This window comes from Hyla sarda, chromosome 4, assembly GCF_029499605.1.
Source record: "Hyla sarda isolate aHylSar1 chromosome 4, aHylSar1.hap1, whole genome shotgun sequence".
Classification (NCBI taxonomy): Eukaryota; Metazoa; Chordata; class Amphibia; order Anura; family Hylidae; genus Hyla; species Hyla sarda.
Genome location: NC_079192.1, coordinates 395,124,831 through 395,145,473, shown reverse-complemented (window position 1 = coordinate 395,145,473; position 20,643 = coordinate 395,124,831). Strand labels below are relative to the sequence as shown.

The 20,643-nt window shown below is 42.7% G+C and overlaps 1 protein-coding gene and 1 long non-coding RNA gene across 6 annotated transcripts in view; one reads left to right on the top strand and one right to left on the bottom strand.

Moving 5' to 3' along the window:
• LOC130267424 (potassium voltage-gated channel subfamily A member 2-like) overlaps positions 1-20,643 on the top strand; it is a 135,246-nt gene that overhangs the window by 80,701 nt on the left and 33,902 nt on the right. Inside the window, exon 1 of one of the 4 annotated variants that reach the window (XR_008843183.1) lies at positions 5,854-11,575. The exons of the other annotated variants lie outside the window; for them this stretch is intronic. The gene's annotated coding sequence lies outside the window, so the exon portion shown is untranslated. Of the gene's footprint in view, positions 1-5,853; positions 11,576-20,643 lie in introns of those variants that run through there. 4 annotated transcript variants of the gene reach the window in all.
• The window catches only part of LOC130267425 (uncharacterized), a 71,852-nt gene continuing 69,954 nt past the window's right edge, over positions 18,746-20,643 (bottom strand). For both annotated transcript variants that reach the window (XR_008843186.1, XR_008843187.1), the window contains exon 4: positions 18,746-18,986. This is a non-coding gene — a long non-coding RNA (uncharacterized LOC130267425). The remainder of the gene's footprint in view (positions 18,987-20,643) is intronic.

The following is a 20,643-nucleotide window of genomic DNA, read 5'->3' as shown; positions in this document are numbered from 1 at the left end:
TTTTTTTTAAATCAACTGTTGCCAGAAAGTTAAACAGATTTGTAAATGACTTCTATTTAAAAATCTTAATCCTTCCAGTACTTATCAGCTGCTACTGTATATGCTCCACAGGAAGTTCTTTTCTTTTTGAATTTTAGGAACTGTCCAGAGTAGGAGCAAATCCCCATAGCAAACCTATCCTGCTCTGGACAGTTCCTGACATGGACAGAGGTGTCAGCAGAGAGCACTGTGGTCAAATAGAAATGAAATTCAAAAAGAAAAGAACACAGTAGCTAATAAGTACTGGAAGGATTATGATTTTTAAATAGATGTCATTTACACATCTGTTTAACTTTCTGGCACCGGTTGATTTAAAAGTAACCCTTTAAAGACCGAGACCCATTATATCTCCCAAACCGTAGTCTCCTCTGGATGGTTAGTCCAGCCCTCTTGACATTGACTTATGTTCTGAGATAACATTGTCGCGGGTCTGTCAATCCCCTTTACTCCAGGGACAAAGGATTTGGAAGTCATAGATTTTACTAGCGCCTTATCTCATCTATGCAGAAGAGCCGCATTGTACTAAATCCCTTCCCTGGTCCGACACCATGTCGGGGCTATAGAGATCTATGAGTATGGAAGGTTTGGCGCACAAAGAACAATATCCTCTTGGTGTCTGGCATCGATGAGGATCTCAGTTTATGGATATGTTTGAATTGGAATCCCACTTTAGGTAAAACAATTTACATGTTGTCGGTATTTCTCTAAGGCGACAGGCGCACCTCCCCGGGGGGGGGGGGGGGGGGGGGGGGGGGGGGCGTCAAATGTCACCTTGAGAATTAATTGTGGTCCAGATTTATGGATTCATATAATTGATTTATCGCTGCGTACAGGGCGTCAGGATCGTGCTAACCACATCGCGGAACATGCTTGATGCATTATACCGTGCATCCCCATTTATTTATTTATTTTTTTTTTTTTATTCCAGCTTACCGGTTACCGTGGCAACCTCCATGTTGTAAAGCGACGGCTGTGCTTAAATGCGTGTGAAGGTTAAATTCTCATGAGATGGCTTGTGAAGTGTTGACTGTAACAAGGTGAAATATCACTGGCGTTCCGCAGCGCTGCCTGCTGATGGGTCCTACGTGTTTCGCCTTATGTTTCCTCAGTATGCATTGATTTATCGTTTGCGTATAGATCAGTGGTCTCAAACTGTGGCCCCTCAGATGTTGCAAAACTTCAACTCCCAGCATGCCCGGACAGCCGTTGGCTGTCCGGGCATGCTGGGAGTTGAAGTTTTTGCAAGATCTGGAGGGCCATAGTTCGGAGACCACTGGTATAGATCTATAATAAGTGGCATAAATTTAGGCTCTGAACCTTCTACCTTGAACAAAATTTTCTGCACCTCCTAGCTTCTTCGTTACCCCTTTACGTACCCCAGCCAAAACCTTCAGACCCCCATGTTATGGAGGTCCTCCTCGGGCCTCACATGACTCTAAAGGTGTCTTGTGGTATCTTAGATCCTCGAAGTGAGTTGTGAGGTGTGCCCTTCTCCGACGTGTTTCTCCAGCATATCCCTCAGACACTTGATCTGATTAAGATCACAAAAATCTGGAGGCCAAGTCAACATCATTGAACTTTTTGTCATCTTCCTCCAACCATCGCAGTGTGGCCGAGGCCGTTACCCTGCTAAAAGAGGCCACTGCCCTTAGAGGATCCCGCTACCATGAAGGTTGGGACTTGGTCTGTACAATGTCCAGTAAAAAAACATCTTTTATTCATATCAACTGGCTCCAGAAAGTTAAACAGATTTGTAAATCACTTCTATTAAATATTTTTTATCCTTCCAGTACTTATCAGCTGCTGAAGTTGAGTTGTTCTTTTCCGTCTGACCAGAGTGCTCCCTGCTGACACCTCTGTCTGTCTCAGGAACTGTCCAGAGCAGGATAAGTTTGCTATAGGGATTTGCTCCAAATCTGGACAGTTCCCGAGACAGACAGAGGTGTCAGCAGAGAGCAGAGACCACTCTCTCTCTCTGCTGGTCAGACAGAAAAGAACAACTCAGTTTCAGCAGCTGATAAGTACTGGAAGGATTAAGATTTTTTTTTTTAATAGAAGTCATTTACAAATCTGTTTTACTTTCTGGAGCCAGTTGATATGAAAATACCCCTTTAAGTAGGCGGGGCCTTTCACAGTAACATCCACATGATGACCCAAGGTTTCCGGCAGAACATTGCCCACCACATTACCTCCGCCATCTTGTCTTCTTCCCACAGTGCATCCTGTTGCCATCTCTTCTCCAAGTAGACAGAACCCGGACATCCATATGGTGTAAAAGAGAATGTGATCCATTGCTCCGTGGTCCAGTTCTGATGCTCACTAGTGATGAGCGGCATTGGCCAAATTCAAATTCGTGATATTTTATATAGACGTATATTCGTCCTACATTCGCGAATTTCGCGTATTCCTTATATTCGCGTATTTGAGGAAGAAAACAGTGAGGGGGTGGGCAACTTTACTATTGGTTGCTAGGGATGTTGTTGATAACCTCTGACAAGTGTATTTGCATCATTCTAATTGGCCCACAAGTGAAAAGAAGGAATATTCGGAAAAATAGCAAATATTCGTAATTTCGAATATATAGCTAATATATTCGCGAATACGCGTATATGCGATATTTGCGATAAAAATTTGAAATGCGAATATTCGCGCCCAACACTAATGCTCACCTGTTCAGTGTAGGCAATTTCAGTGGTGGATAAGGATCAGCATGGACGCTCTGACCAGTGTACAGCTAACCACCATAAGCAGCAATCTGCGATGTCCGGCGTGATCTGACGTGATCTTTCTATAATAACCAGCAGTTTGCTCCACCGCATCTCTTCTGTGGGATTAGCCTTCACAATGCGTCTTGGACGCCCATAACCCTTTGCCCGCTGGTCAGCAGTTGCCCTTCTTTGGTAACTACTAGAGATGAGCGAACTTACAGTAAATTCGATTCGTCACAAACTTCTCAGCTCGGCAGTTGATGACTTTTCCTGCATAAATTAGTTCAGCTTTCAGGTGCGCCGGTGGGCTGGAAAAGGTGGATACAGTCCTAGGAGACTCTTTCCTAGGAATGTATCCAGGCTGAACTAATTTATGCAGGATAAGTCATCAACTGCTGAGCCGAGAAGTTCGTGACGAATCGAATTTACTGTAAGTTCGCTCATCTCTAGTAACTACTAACGACAGCGTACCAGTAACATGCCACAAGACCTTTTCTTTTTGAATTTCTTTTTTGCCTTGTCCACAGTGCTCTCTGCTGACACCTCTGTCCATGTCAGGAACTGTCCAGAGCAGCATAGGTTTGCTATGGGGATTTTCTCCTGCTCCCGACAGTTCCTTATACGGGCATCAGGTGTCAGCAGAGAGCACTGTGGACAAGGCAAAAAAGAAATTCAAAAAGAAAAGAATTTCCTCTGTAACATACAGCTGCTAAAAAGTACTGGAAGGATTAAGATTTTTTAATAGAAGTAATTTACAAATCTGTTTAACTTTCTAGCACTAGTTGATTTAGAAAAAAAAAAAAAATGTTTTCCACCGGAGTACCCCTTTAAGAACTTCAGCCGTAACATTGAAACCACATACATGTGTAATGAATAGCTTTCATTTAATGTTTTCCACCGGAGTACCCCTTTAATTCAGAACCCAGGAACCTAAACTAGATCAGACTCCAGATTATGACAGCCCCTGACTAAAGTCAGACCCCTGATGAATCAGACCCAAGATTTAGAGGGCACCACTGTAATGTACCTACATGTTCCTTGGTGGTATAGAACCTTCTGCATAGATGACCTTCAAGAAAAGTGAACTTAAAGGGGTACTCCAGTGGATTTTTTTTTCTTCAAATTAACTGGTGCCAGAAAGTTATACATATTTGTAAATTAATTCTATTAAAAAAATCCTAATCCTTCCAGTACTTATCAGCTGCTGTATGCTACATAGGAAGTTGTATTTCTTTTTGGAGTTCTTTTCCGTCTGACCACTGTGCTCTCTGCTGACACCTCTGTCCATGTCAGGGACTGTCCAGAGCAGAAGCTAACCTCTCCTGCTCTGGACAGTTCCAAAGACAGACAGAGGTGTCAGCAGAGAGCACTGTGGTCAGGCAGAAAATAAATTTTAAGGGGTACTCCCATGGAATTTTTTTTTTTTTTTTTTTTTTAAATCAACTGGTTCCAGAAAGTTAAGCAGATTTGTAAATTACTTCTATTAAAAAAATCTTAATCCTTCCAGTACTTTTTAGGGGCTGTATACTACAGAGGAAAGGCTTTTCTTTTTGCATTTCCCTTCTGTCACGACCACAGTGCTCTCTGCTGTCCATTTTAGGAACTGTCCAGAGCAGGAGAAAATCCCCATAGCAAACATATGCTGCTCTGGACAGTTCCTAAAATGGACAGCAGAGAGCACTGTGCTTGTGACAGAGATTAAATCCAAAAAGAAAAGCATTTCCGATTTAGTATACAGCCCCTTAAAAATACTGGATGGGTTAAGATTTTTAAATAGAAGTAATTTACAAATCTGTTTAACTTTCAAGCACCAGATGATTTAAAAAAAAAAAAAAAAATAATAAAAAAAGTTTTCCACGGGAGTACCCCTTTAAAAAGAAAAAAAATACTTCCTGTGGATGCATACAGCAGCTACTAAGTACTGGATGGGTTAAGATTTTTAATTTAAGTAATTTACAAATCTGTTTAACTTTCTGGCACCAGTTGATTAAAAAAAAGTACCCCTTTAAATTGTGGCCCTTCAGATGTTGCAAAACTCCAACTCCCAGCATGCCCGGACAGCCGAAGGCTGTCCGGGCATGCTGGGAGTTGAAGTTTTGCAACATCTGGAGGACCACAGTTTGAGACCACTGTTCTTAAGGGTACTTGTCCCCAGGGTCTTTCCAGATGAAGGACTTAAAAGCCGACATCCTTTCAGCTCCTTCATCTGGAAGAGTTTATGGTCTACCATGACATTTTCTGTGCTCTCACCATTAAACCAGTAGCCGATGAGGGTCCCAGGAGGGCGGTCTAGTTCAATATTCTTCATTTCAATATACTTGGCTCCAGACATTCCTAACACTATAAATTGACGGCCATTGATTCAGTTTCACCTCTGTCTCTTTCCCATCAACTACAGTAAAATGATCCCCAGTGATGACTTCACCGGTTATGTCTTCTTCTACCAGGAAAGGAACGAGCGGCCATATTGTAGCGGCCATATTGTAGCGGCCATATTGTAGTGGCCATATTGTAGCGGCCATTGCAGGACAACTAACCAGACCCCATCCTTTACTTTGTGTAGATCCGGTCTGACAGACGGTTGTTACATAATATGATGCCTTTCCCTAACAATGAGTCCCAGAGGACTGAGGCATCTAAAGGGTGCATTATGATGTTCTGCAGCAGCTGAGAGGTATACTATGATGTTGCCCCAGGGAAGCTCCTACAAAGGGTGGTTTCACACCACGTTTTGTACTTACGGTTCCCGTATACGGCTGGGAGGAGGGGGCGGGGCTTAATCGCGGCGCCCGCACTCAGCCGTATAGGGGAACCGTATTTAATGCATGTCTATGAGCCGACCGGAGTGAACCGTCGGCTGCGTTTTCGGCCGTATGCGGTTTCCCGACCGCAGGCAAAAACGTGGTCGACCGTGTTTTTGCCTGCGGTCGGGAAACCGCATGCAGTCGACCGGAGGCTGCGGTTCACTCCGGTCGGCTCATAGACATGCATTAAATACGGTTCCCCTATACGGCTGATTGCGGGCGCCGCGATTAAGCCCCGCCCCCTCCTCCCAGCCGTATACGGGAACCGTAAGTACAAAACGTGGTGTGAAACCACCCTAACATTGGATAAATGGTCCATAAAATCTGTCACCTGTGTTAAAAGTTTTTAATTCTTCCATGTTTCACCTCTTTCTATTATATTTACTGCTTGATGTTCTGCAGCAGCTGGGGTGTGTATAATGACGTTCTGCAGAGGCTGAGGTGTGTATTATGGTTTTCTGCAGAAGTTGAGGTGCGCATCATGATGTTCTACAGCAGCTAAGGTCTGTATTTATGATACACTGCAGCAGTTGAAGTGTGTGTTATGATGTTCTGCAGCAGCTGAGTGTGTATTTGGAGGTTTCGCAGCAGCTCAAGTGTGTATTATGATGTTTTGCAGAAACTAAAGTGTATATTATGATGATCTACAGGAGCTGGTATATGCATTATGATGTTCTACAGCAGCTGAGGTCTGTATTATGATGTACTGCAGCAGTTGAGGTCTGTATTATGATGTACTGCAGCAGCTGAGGTCTGTATTATGATGTACTGCAACAGCTGATGTCTGTATTATGATGTGCTGTAGCAGCTGAGGTCTGTATTATGATGTACTGCAGCAGCTGATGTATGTATTATGATGTACTGCAGCAGCTGAGGTATGTATTATGATGTACTGCAGCAGCTGAGGTCTGTATTATGATGTACTGCAACAGCTGAGGTCTGTATTATGATGTACTGTAGCATCTGAGGTCTGTATTATGATGTACTGCAGCAGCTGAGGTCTGTATTATGATGTACTGCAGCAGCTGAGGTCTGTATTATGATGTACTGCAGCAGCTGAGGTCTGTATTATGATGTCCTGCAGCAGCTGATGTATGTATTATGATGTACTGTAGCAGCTGAGGTCTGAATTATGATGTACTGCAGCAGCTGATGTATGTATTATGAGTTACTGCAGCAGCTGAGGTCTGTATTATGATGTACTGCAGCAGCTGAGGTCTGTATTATGATGTACTGCAGCAGCTGAGGTCTGTATTATGATGTACTGCAGCAGCTGAGGTCTGTATTATGATGTACTGCAGCAGCTGAGGTCTGTATTATGATGTACTGTAGCAGCTGAGGTCTGTATTATGCTGTACTGCAGCAGCTGAGGTTTGTATTATGATGTACTGCAACAGCTGAGGTTTGTATTATGATGTACTGCAGCAGCTGAGGTCTGTGTTATGATGTTCTGCAGCAGCTGATGTGTGTAATATGATCTTATGCAGAAACTGACATGTGTACTTTAATGCTCCGAGGCAGCTGATGTGTATATTATAACGATGTACTGCAGCAGCTAAAGTGTATTATGAAATTCTGCAGCAGCTGAGGTGTTTATTATGGTTTTCTGAAGCAGCTTAGGGGTGTACATTGATGCTCTGCCACAATTGAGGTGTATATTATGATGTTCTGAAGCAGCTGGTGTGTATTATGATGTTCTGCAGCAGCTGAAGTGTGTATTATGATGTTCCGCAGCAGCTGAGATATGCACAACACGGACTTCCTTTGAAGGGGATCTGTGATGGGCTGGTTCTGCAGGCAGAGATAAGCGGCGCCTGTTTCTTTTGTAACATTATTTCTGCAGAATTTCTGCCATGTACGTGACCGTAACTTTTTGTAAAAACCTTCTCGCTCCCCTAAATCCCCGATATCTCTCTCAGCCCCTGGCCCGCGGCCTACCGCTAGGCGTCTCCGCCATCCGTCTCATTTGTAATTGCTCCGCATGCAAATGACCCGAAAACCACAGACGCCTTGTAATGTAAATGCCAGAATGCTACGCCGAATAATTGATTCGTAGAAGGGTTTCAGTAAAGTGGATTTTCCATTTCAAGTCAGTGCGCATCTTTCGGACGCATCCGATGGAGGCCTCTCTGGGGACCACTGTTTCCATGGCAACCAATCCAGACAGCTATCTTTGCCTCCTGACATTGGCTAGAAGTATAAAAAAATAAAAAATTTAAATTAAAAATTAAAAAATACAGACTAATGCAGAATATCCCCGGCTGCTGCCTCCTTATTGCTAGAGCTTTTAACGTAAGTGCCGCTAAATTTCCCGAATGCGGAGACGCGCATAAATATTCATGACTTTCGCAAAATCCCCAAACCTGATCGTATACCGACAGACTATGTAGAAGTGGTCTCCAGTATTTTTCAAAGTGCTTCAACAATAAATTAGTTAATTAAATTATCTTTTTTTAAATGAACAGTCCTTCTCACTAAACGTGTTTCAGAGATCTTCCCCTCCTTCGTCAGTGCTTCTCCTACTACTGATGAGGGAGAAGACCTCCGAAACACGTTTAGTGAGAGGGACTGTTTATTAAAAAGGCTCATTAAACACTATTTAAGGGGTTATCCAGAAATAAAAAAACAAAGCTGATTTTTTCCCCAAAACAGCATCACTCCTGTTCTCAGGTTGTGTGTGGTATTGCAGCTCAGTTCCATTGAAGTGAATGACGAGACTTTGTAATACCTCATAGAACCTGAGGACAGGTGTGATGCTGTTTTGGAAGAAATTATGACCATCCATTTGGAAACTACTCTTCTTTAAGAGGATTCTGAAAGCATCAAATTCTTGACACATCCAGGATCCTGACAGGAAGTGATCACTTGATATCTCTGTGGAAATTTATGGTTATTCATAGAGGATAAAACTGATGGAAAACCTAATATATGAACTGAGGCCATTATTTTATTTTATTTTAACACTTCTTTCTTTTATGTAACTGATCTATTTGTATTTATAAATAAATTCTAGTTTACTATGCCTCTATACAGAAGTACCATAAATAGCAGCCTGGAGACTGATGAAGTAGGACAAGACCTCCGAAACATGTTTAGTCTTTGATAGTTTATCACTTGTTTTTTTTTGCTGGTTTATGGTCTCTCTGTCACTCAACACAACTACTTTTGTACTTACTAATAGAAAGTGAAAACTTTAGAAATTTTGAACAATGTTATTTGAAAATATGGCTCATCTTTACACGGTCTAGTAAGTTTATGCTGTTTATGATGGTCCTTGACTGCCCCCCCCCCCCCCCTTGTGTCCTAGAGCATTGTACGGAAGGAAATCTTTTCATTTAGCATCTGATAATCCAGAAAACTATCCTGTCTTTACAATTGTCTCCTTCAAGTTGCTGTAAAATAATATGGAATCTTAAAAACTTAAAGCAGATGACAGAGCGAAGTTTAGGAGACATCTACAATAATAAACTAGGAGTATGTTTACACTGTGTTTTCAGCCCATGAGGGTCATCTCTGGCCAAGGTGCACAAACTAAGAGTAGCTACCTACCGTATTTTTCGCCCTATAGGATGCTCCGGCATATAAGACGCACCCAATTTTAAATTAGGAAAATCTAGAATACAATGTAAAGTATAGGTCACAGTGATCTTCTACCAGCGGACCTCCAGATGTTGCAAAACTACAACTCACAGCATGCCCGTTGGCTGTCCGGGCATGCCGGGAGTTGTAGTTTTGCAACATCTAGAGGTCAGTAGGTTAAAGACCACTGCATAGGAGGTAATACTCACGTGTCCCCGCCGCTCCGGACCCATCACAGCTCGTCACCGCTGCCTTGGATGTCTCCCTCCATCGCTGTCGCCGCATCCCCAGGGTGTCCCCGTCGCTCCGGAACATCTCTGCTGCCCAGTATCCTCGCTCTCCGTCGCCGCCATCACGTCGCTATGCAGGAGAGCGCCGGCCATGCAGGGAATCCCGGCACGGAGCAGACACTGAGGAGGCAGGTAAGGTCCCTCCCGGTGCAGCCGGGTTAGTGTCACTTTCGCTTCAGATGCGGCGGTCAGCTTTGATTACCGCGTCTGAAGGGTTAATACAGGGCATCACCGCGATCGGTGATGTCTTGTATTAGCCGCAGGGACCGCCGCGATAGGGGTGTATTCGCTGTATAAGACGCACCAACTTTCCCCCCCCAGTTTTGGGGAAGAAAAAGTGCGTCTTATACGGCAAAAAATACATTAGTTCCCACCTATATAGTGGTAGGGAATCATGGAAAGTTTAGTATTTATATTGTTTACTGTCACTTCTTCTAAATGCCCACATGGCCTTGGTTTTTCTCATTGAAAAACAAAATCAAAAATCCCCAAGTAGAAAAATTCTTGATCCTGCTCCTATTGTCCTACAAGTAGTCATGTGCTCCATTGAGTTGTCATTCAATTTTCCAAGAGTCCTTTGCGGTCCTTCACAAGGCCGGGCCTACATAAAGATCTACACACAATTTCCATGTGGACTTCAAAAGGGAAACATAGAGTAGAACAAGGAGCATAATAACCAACCCCCCATGATTCAGAGCCATATTAGATCACTGGGAGGTTCTATGAAGACCTAAATTAGACCAAGTCGTTTCAGGTCCTTCATAAGGCCGGGCCTACATGAAGATCTACATGTGATTTTCAAGTGGTCTTCAAAAGGAAAAAATAAAGTAGAAAAAATTAACATAATAACCACCACATAATTCAGAGCCATATATGATCACTGTGTCGTTCTAAGGAGACCGAAATTGGACTGAGTAGAGCTATAGGGGAAGCCAACATCTTGTGGTGGTTATAAAGATCCTACAACACGTTCATATCATTCAAATGGGTGTCATTTACCGATGATAGTGTAATGACAGTCATATTGGTTGCACAAACTAACCCCTAGTAACAACCCTAAACCCCCCCCCCAAAAAAAAAAATCCAAAAAAATTGTCTCCGCCTCTTGATCCATTCTTCATTCCCCATTGTCATATTTGCCTCTTTCACTATCCCTTAATCCTGCCTGCCATCCTTAGAATCCTAAGCTCTCCCTATGGCTCTCGGGCCTGAGCCCTCCCTCATTCTAGTCAAGAATTTCCAAAAATATTTTCAGAAAAAGTATTAGAAATTGTTTCATTTCATCTTGAAGGAACCTGAAGGAAAGCCATGTCCCGCAGGAAATCTGAGTCCAATTGTTTTTCGAAATAGTTTTTTTTGCGAAAATAAAGATATAAATGGTAAAAACTTGTTACACTCCACTTTCTGCTCCGTCATCTCTTCGAGAAACAACAATATGGCTGCCACCAAAAAAAGGGATGTGAATGTTCTGCCGAGCTACAACAAAGTGCGAGTAGGTTCTCAGGAAATTTTTTTTTTCTCTAGCAAAAGGGAATATCACCTGTTTTTCTTCCGGTATGTTGTCTACGGTTTCTATGCCGAAAAAAAATGTGTAAAAAAAAATTGAGATGTTGGAGGAAGAAATGTGGTCCCATTCCTGGTCCTTTCCACTTGTTTTCCCATTGGACCTTATAATAGGTACTGTAGTGGAGAAGATCCTTTCAGGACTGCGTTAAGTAGCATCGGTGCCTCGGCAGCTCCGATCCATCAGGAAAAGTTCACAGGTTAACCCAGTGCTCGGGTGGAAAAGATGTAGCTTTAGCGCAATAGCGGATCGCTAAAGAATGTTTCCACATAATTTCAACTGAATGAGGTCCAACGCCGAGCGTGACCTACAAAACAAAAGAACACACTCTGCTCGGAGACTGCTCGATTTATTCCACCAAGAATGTTACAGCTGTGGATTATCATGCCTCATTAAAGTCGCATTGAAACATCTATGGAAAAAAAACCAGCTGGTGCGATGGGAGAGGAAGGAAATGAGATGTCCTTAATAGTTCCCAGTGAAGGACTTGAAAGAGGCAGCAGAGATTGCTTATCGAGGAAGCATCGCGACTGGGTTCCCACCAGGAAAGGTCGAAAGGCGCTGGAGGAAAGGCCGAGAAACCGGTCACAGGTACGTCATTAATTTACCATCCATGGGCAGGGGGTCGGACTTGTATCCAAAAAGTGCACATATACCGTAGACTAATGTTTGGTTGGGAGGTAGCCCTCCTGACTAGTGTTAAGCGTGAATATTTGCAATCCGAATATTTACCGTGAATTTCGCATATTCGCGAATATGGGGAATATAGCGCTATATATGCATTTACGAATATTCGTAATTTTTTTCCCCCCCACAGAACACATCACAGTGATCTCATCCCTCCCTGCTTCAAGCTTGTGGTCTAATGAAGGCTCCAATATTATTTGCTGTATTAGATTGGAGAGCGAATTTTCGCAAATATGAGAATGCAAATATTCGCAAATATCGCTACTAAAATTAGATAGGTAGATAGATAGTGACGATATCCGCGAATATGACATGACAGTATTCAAAATGAAAAATGTCAGAGACCCATTATCACTTCTGTATAGACCAAGAATATTAGGAGATAGATAGATATGAGATAGATAGATGTGAGATAGATATGAGATAGAAATGAGATAGATAAATAGATATGTGATAGATATGAGATAGATAGATATTAGATAGATAGATATGAGATAGAAATGAGATAGATAAATAGATATGTGATAGATAGATATGAGATAGATAGACATGAGATAGATAGATATTAGATAAAAATGAGAAAGATAGATAGATAGATATGAGCTAAATAGATATAGATAGATAGATATGAGAGATAGATAGATAGATAGATAGATATGAGATAGATAGATAGATAGATAGATAGATATGAGAGATAGATATGAGCCTAAAGTACAGACCCCAATCACTGATCTCTGTGCTGAAGACCTGGCCAAATACTTCAAAACTAAAATCGATGACATTTGTGATGAAATCCTCTCCCAGTCCCCTAAAAGTTCTGATCCAATTCCCAGCCACGTCTCCTCTTCATCACTCTCAGTATTTGAGCCTGTAACGGAGGATGAGGTTCCCAGGCTCCTCTCCTCCCCCCGCCCCACTACCTGCTCTAGTGACCCCATGCCTTCACACCTCATCCAGTCTCTCTCTCCTGCTATCAGCTGTCACCTAACTAAAATCTTTAACCTCACCCTCTCTTCTGGGGTCTTTCCCTCCTCCTTCAAACACTCTATCATAACCCCACAATTGAAAAAACCTTCTCTGGACCCGTCCTGTGCAGCCAACTATCGACCTGTCTCAAATCTCCCCTTTATCTCCAAACTCCTGGAACGCTTGGTCTACTCCCCCCTTATCTGCTATCTCTCCGAGAACTCTCTCCTTGACCCCTTACAGTCTGGTTTCCGCTCCCTTCACTCCACAGAAACGGCTCTAACCAAAGTCACTGACGATCTTCTGACGGCCAAATCAAATGTCAATTTCTCTTTACTGATTCTCTTGGACCTGTCTGCGGCTTTTGACACTGTGGATCACCAACTCCTCCTCAGTAGTCTCCGCTCCATCGGTCTCAAGGACTCTGCTCTCGCCTGGTTTTCCTCCTATCTCTCTGGCCACTTCTTTAGCGTCTCGTTTTCTGGCTCTACTTCTTCTCCTCTTCCCCTTGCTGTCGGGGTTCCCCAGGAATCAGTCCTGGGTCCTCTAGTCTTTTCACTCTACACATCCCCCATTGGAAAAACAATCAATAGATTTGGTTTCCAGTACCACCTCTACGCTGATGACACCCAACTCTATACCTCTTCCTCCAACATCACCCCTGCACTCCTACAGAATACCAGTGACTGTCTCTCTGCTGTCTCAGACATCATGTCCTCTTTATATCTGAAACTAAATCTTTCTAAAACAGAACTTCTTGTTTTTTCTCCATCAACTGATACTGTACCTAACCCTGACATTTCCATCTCGGTATGTGGTACTACCATAACTCCCGGGAGTCTTGGAGTTATACTTGACTCTGATCTGTCTTTCACTCCCCATATTCAGTCTCTTTCACGTTCTTGTCACCTGCATCTCAAAAACATTTCCAGAATCCGCCCGTTTCTCACTACTGACACTACTAAAACTCTCATTATTGCTTTGATTCACTCCTGCCTTGACTACTGTAACTCTTTACTAATAGGCCTTACTTTCTCCAAACTCTCTCATCTCCAGTCCATCCTTAATGCCGCAGCCAGACTCATCTTCCTCTCCAGCCGCTACACCTACGCCTCCTCCCTGTGCCAGTCACTACACTGGTTACCAATTCAGTCCAGAATACAGTACAAAATCCTCAGTCTCACACACAAAGCTCTCCACAATGCTGCACCTCCCTCCATCTCCTCTCTCATCTCTGTCTACCATCCTACACGCTCTCTCCGATCTGCTAATGACCGCACACTAACATCTTCTATAATCCAAACTTCTCACTCCCGTCTCCAAGACTTCACTCGTGCTGCACCGCTTCTCTGGAATGCTATCCCTCAATCCCTCAGACTCAACAACAACATCCATAGTTTCAAACGTGGCCTAAAAACACATCTCTTCAGACAGGCCTACAACAGTCTCTAATTGGTCTCAACATATCCCCAACATATCTCCAACATATCCCCAACATATCCCCAACATATCTCCAACATATCCCCAACATATCCCCAACATATCCTCAACATATCCCCAACATATCCCCAACATATCCCCAACATATCCCCAACATATCCCCAACATATCCCCAACATATCCTCAACATATCCTCAACATATCCCCAACATATCCCCAACATATCCTCAACATATCCTCAACATATCCCCAACATATCCCCAACATATCCTCAACATATCCTCAACATATCCCCAACATATCCTCAACATATCCCCAACATATCCCCAACATATCCCCAACATATCCTCAACATATCCCCACACCTCTTGTTTGAATAGTTATTGTGTAATATTATGTCTGATACTTGTCTTTGTTTGTACCCCATAATTGTAAGCGCTGCAGAATCTGTAGGCGCTATATAAATAAATAAAAAATAAATAAATATGAGATAGATAGATATGAGATAGATAGATAGATATGAGATATCCAGAAAAGAAGCAGGGGCACTCCCGTTGATTCAGTGCAAAGTGATGTCTTTTATTCACTCCACCGTCAGCCGTAGATATGAGATAGATATGAGATAGATAGATATGAGAGATAGATAGATAGATATGAGATAGATGGATAGATATGAGATAGATGGATAGATATGAGATAGATAGATAGATATGAGATATAGATACGTATGAGATAGATAGATATGAGATAGATAGTACAGATAGTTATCCGCATACGCACATGCTAATTTACGCAAACCGAAAATAACAGCGAATATATCGAATATGCAAATTTCGCGAATATAAGACAAATATTCATCCATATATTCGCGAATTGGAATATGGCATATGCCGCTCATCTCTACTCCTGACCCCTCCATAAATATGCATGCTCAGCCATCTTTTCAAAGAAGAGAAGGGAATCAACCAGGGATCAAGTCATGCAGGAACATGTGGGAACGGAGTTCCTGCACTTTTTCCAAAGCAGGAACACCGTTCTCACTGGCAGGGGTCCTGCAGGACCAGAAATCTTGGGTGAGTTTGCACACTTTTTTCCCCCAGGACTTGACCCCTGGGAATCGGCCAATGCTAGCAGTAGAGTCTTATTTTTTGATATTCTTATTGACATTCTAATGTTGAGGAGGGTTGGGGTGCCTCCATACATACTTTATGTCAGTGGTCTCCAACTGTGGCCCCTTCAGATGTTGCAAAACTTCAACTCCCAGCAGCCGTTGGCTATCCGGGCATGCTGGGAGTTGAAGTTTTTCAAGGTCTGATGGGCCAGAGTTGGAGACCACTGCTTTAGATAGTTAGCCCTTCCCACCAAAGAGAGTAAAGAAAAAAATGACAAAGGGGTGTGGTCAGACTGGCCCACCAAAAGATAGGAGGATCCTCAGATGATGATGGGTTCAAGCTACAAAAGGGCCCATGAGGTCCAGCAGAGTTTGTGCACATATTTCTTATTGCTCAATGGGAAATCTTAATTTTAAGGAACATTTAAAAAGCGTTGTCTAACTTTCTTGTGGCAGGCAGAGCGGCGCCCCATCAAGAGGGCGCTCTAGGCAGCTGCCTATTTTACCTATAGGCAGAGCCGGCCCTGTCAGCATGGGATCAGGGCAGATGACTATATATTTCTTAATTTTTTAGCACAACCTGACAAATTAGTTACTAAACAATCCCTTTTATTCTTGGGAACACCCAGAGACCCTCCCCAAAGCACCTATTTTAGGGCTTTGATCATATCATCTTTGTTGGGCTCAGTGAAGTCTTCATAATGAGGTTGCACTTTTCTCACTTCAGTCTCTTGAAAACACTGGGTCCTCCTTGTAAGACCAAAAACTGGAAACGGCATATGAAAGCTGCTTTCTGATTGGCGGGAGTATTCATTCGGTCAATGAGCTTGTAATGTACTTACCCCACCGCTGACCTAGTGGTTAGCCTATTAAAAAAACGGGTATGCCAGGCCAATGAGGCTCAGCACCAGCACCCCACATTGCCTGGTGGAGCAAGATTTAAAAATGTGATTCGCTGTCCAATAGTAGCAAAGGGCAGAGAGTCCAAGTAGGTAGGGACAGTGGTGTGGGTGGTGTTCAGGGCTGCACCATTCCCCCCACATTATGGAGCCTCTATAGGGACAGAAGCTCCGTAGCAATGGGAGGGCACTCACACTATCCGAAAGAGACATGATTGGAGTATGATGAAGTAGAGGCCAGGGAGCATGCTGATGTAATCACACATGCTTTTAGACTAAGAAGGAGACTGGGAGATCAAAGCTTGAGAAATCCAGTTTACAAAAAAACCTTACTTACCTAGCCACGTTCCCCGTGGTTTTCCTCAGTTCTTGTTTGCCTCTGTTTTTCGCTTAGCCAATTGCTGGCCAAGGTGGGACACTGCTGCTGCCAGTGATTGGCTGAGCTGGCATGTCCTGCTCCCCGAGCGCTCATATCAGAAGCAGAAAGAAGAGAGAAGATCAGGGTACCAGACTGAGGAAAGTGGGAGTTGTGGGGGATCAGGCTAGATAAGTATATTTTTTTCAAAAGAGGCTGGAATACCCCTTTAATATAAAAAATAAATACTACTTGACTTGAAAGTCCCATCTTGCAGTCCAGGCACCTTCACTAGTAATATTTTACTCTTCAGTGATGTTATTTCTAGGATGGGATTACTACAGTTATACTAAATCTTACTTTTTATTGCTTTAAATTTTCGCAATACATTCAGATGGGACCGATGACTTGGTGTCACCTTAATGGTGGCGGAGGTCTACCTACCTACCCTCCTGCTGCTGGATCATTGCTCCAGAGCCAGGGTATATCAGTAGTGCACCAACCTCCTGTACAATGGTATGCAATAGGCAGAGCATTGTACAGTGAACGCAATCTAATTATTGCATATAATAGTCCCCTATCATAAAATTAAAAATACAATTTTTTTTAATTATATAAAAAAAACTCCCCTAATAAAAAAAAAACTCTTTTTCCATTGAAAAACATTTTTATAAAAAAAACAACAAAAAACACATATTGGGTATCACCGCATGTGGAATTGTCTGAACTATTAAAATATAATTTTAACAATCACAAGTGAGCAGCATAAATGTAAAAAAGTACCAAATGCCAGATCACAAAAAAATGACTCTCATACGGCCCCGTATACAAAAAAATTATAGTTATAGGGGTCAGAATTATAAGCATATTTTGTTAAAAAAGTACAGTAATAGAAAAACTATATAAGTTGGGTTTCGTTTTAATCGTATTGACCGACAGTGTGTCTGTAGGTGGAAAAATAAGAGTTATGGCTCTCAAAAGATTAGGACGAAAAAACAAGAATGAAAAAATTGAAAATGGGCTGTGTCCTTAAAGTGTACATATTATTAACAAAAACTTTTGATATAATGTAGATAATACCATTATATGTATATTTGTAATATTTGTATCAAAGAAGAAGATGGCACTCATGGCATTGATTAATGCGGCATTGATTAAAAAAATTGTATATTTATGGGTGAAAAAAGTTGTCCTTGCAGCTATTTCTTGTGTGTCTCTTTGTGGAGACCAAATACAGGAAGTGAGGTCGGGAAAAGCAGGGCTCTGTGCAGGTTCCTGGCTTGTCAATCATCCTGCTGTGTGAGCCAGGAGCATGTTATAGAGCCTCAGTGCACACTGTCCTGCTTGTCCTCGGTGTACAGAGCCCTGCTTGTCCTCGGTGTACAGAGCCCTGCTTGTCCTCGGTGCACAGAGCCCTGCTTGTCCTCGGTGCACAGAGCCCTGCTTGTCCTCGGTGCACAGAGCCCTGCTTGTCCTCGGTGCACAGAGCCCTGCTTGACCTCGGTGCACAGAGCCCTGCTTGACCTCGGTGCACAGAGCCCTGCTTGACCTCGGTGCACAGAGCCCTGCTTGTCCTCGGTGCACAGAGCCCTGCTTGTCCTCGGTGCACAGAGCCCTGCTTGTCCTCGGTGCACAGAGCCCTGCTTGTCCTCAGTGTACAGAGCCCTGCTTGTCCTCAGTGTACAGAGCTCTGCGTGTCCTCAGTGTACAGAACCCTGCTTGTCCTAAGTGTACAGAGCCCCGCATGTCTACCCACACTTCCTGTATTTGGTCTCCTCACAGAGACATACAGACAATAGCTGCTTGGACAAATGTTATTTTCTACATCATATAAAATGTTTTTGTTTATGACAGGTACACTTCAAAGGGTTAAGCTGTTAAAAGTATCGAAAACAATCACAAAATGTATTCTAGCGATGGAAAAGTCATCTGAATCTAGGCAAACTAGACTATATAAGGCGGCTGCCCTCTTCCAGCTGTTCCATCGCTATAGCATACTGTAGAATTGTATAATGTGATGGGAATGTAAGGATGTGAAAATTCGTTGTATTCCCAGCAGAACGCGCGCCAAGACGATTCGCAGTGTTTTCTCCTCGCAGTCGTCTAGCCCGATCCTCGGCGCACATAATTGCCGTGCAACTCCCAGAGGAAGCAGCGAGCTTTAAGTGTGTGCCAAATGTCAGAGGAATAATGCAGAATATAATAATAGATAAATAAATAGAATTAGCGCAGTAACAGCACCAAACACAATGATAACAAATCACAGGCAAAAACAGAAAATTTCATTAAAAATGTATTATGCATTTTTTTCTCTAAAAGGTTATTAGTGAATCAGAGAAGACGACAAGGTAATGAACTCATTATATTCATTATTCCTATTTTTGGTGCAATAAATTTCGAGAATCCAACAGAGCCAAAGTATAATACGGAAGAACTGTATCTCTGATCGTGAAGTCTGCCTGGGGCTGGACGGAAGGGGAGAAAAAAAATATTTGCGCTATGTAACGTCTACATTATCCCTGTACTGTGTAGAGATGGGAAGGCCTGAAAAAAAGAAACAGAAAAATTAAGAAAATGTTTTAGGTTTTCCGAAAAAAAAATATGGAATGTTTTTTATGGAATAAATAATCTGCTTATAACATTCAAACTATATAACATTTAGACCTTAAAGGGGTACTCAGCTGCTCAGCGATTGGAACAAACTGTTCCGAACACTGGAGCCGGGAGCTCGTGATGTCATAGCCCCGCCCCCTCATGACATCACACCACGCCCCCTCAATGCAAGTCTATGGGAGGGGGCGTGACAGCTGTCAGGCCCCCTCCCATAGACTAGCATTGAGGCTTTGATGTCACGAGCTCCCGGCGACGGCTCCAGCGTTCGGAACAGTTTGTTCCAAACACTGAGCAGCAGAGTACCCCTTTAATCTTTGCAATTTCCCCAGTTTGATGAGAAGCAAATCCCGCAATACAATTAAAATACTTGCAATTTTCAAAGTAGAGCAATATGCATTTCTGCCTCTAGGGGCGCTGCAGGGAAAATTTTTATGGTCAGTTTGGTTGTGTCTTGCTCCATCTTGTTGGTATTACAGTAGTTAGCTGAGCGTGCTTCATACCCGGTGGGACTAAAGCCCAACGTTGCTGATCGGGCGGATGTCCAGCATTAATCATTTAGATGCCTCAATCAAAGTTGATTGTGGCATCTAAAAGTGCTAAAAAAAACATACGTGCCAGTTAGCTCAGGGAGCTGATCTGGACCACCTCAATGAAATTCCGGGGTACCCATCAGCTGAGAGCACAGACGGAGAGGTCTCTTACCTGGCTTTTGTCTGTGTAACTTGCTCTTTATCAGCGCAGGCAGCCTCAGCAGCCTGTAGTAATGGAGCGCCGATAAGACTGATCAATGCTGTGCTGTAGCACAGCATTGTTCAGTGCATGCAATCGAAAGATAACATGTAATAGTCTCCTATGGAGACAAAACATTTTTTTAATATGTAGAACAAACAAAAAAAAAAAAAATGTATTTGTGAATTAACCCCCTCCCTGATAAAAGTTTAAATCACCCCTTCCCCTTTTCCCAATATTCAAATAATAATGCAAACAAAAATAAAAATAAACGTATGTGAAATGTCCAAACTATAACGTTTATGAAACCGCGCAGACAATAGTGTAAACGTAAAAAAATACCAAACCCCAGAATTGCTGATTTTTGGTCCCTTCATATACAAGAAAAAAAATGAATAAAATATTGCCGATAAAGGTAAACAAATTTTTCAAAAGTAGTAAAATAAAACAAAACCTATATCAATCGGATATCATTGGGTATCTTATGAACCTACAGAATAAAGATAACCTGTCATTTAACTATAAAGTGCATTGCGTAGAAATGAAAACCCCCAATAGTTGCAAAATGGAATGTGATGCTGACATCTGGATTATCCCAGGTAATCATTTTGGTACAATCCATCAGAGCTCTATGGGGGGGGGGGGGGGGGGGGGCCCTACTCTGGAGATCATGGGGTCCCAGATAGCCCTGTTCTGTGACATCACTTTGTGCATACCAGCTGTACTGTGACTTTACTGTTAACATTATCCCGCTAATAAAATATGATCACTATGTACATAACCCTAGTTCTGTGACATCATTGTTTGCATGATTTTTGTGTAATGTCCATTTATTGTGCATATTCTTTCTGAATAGGAC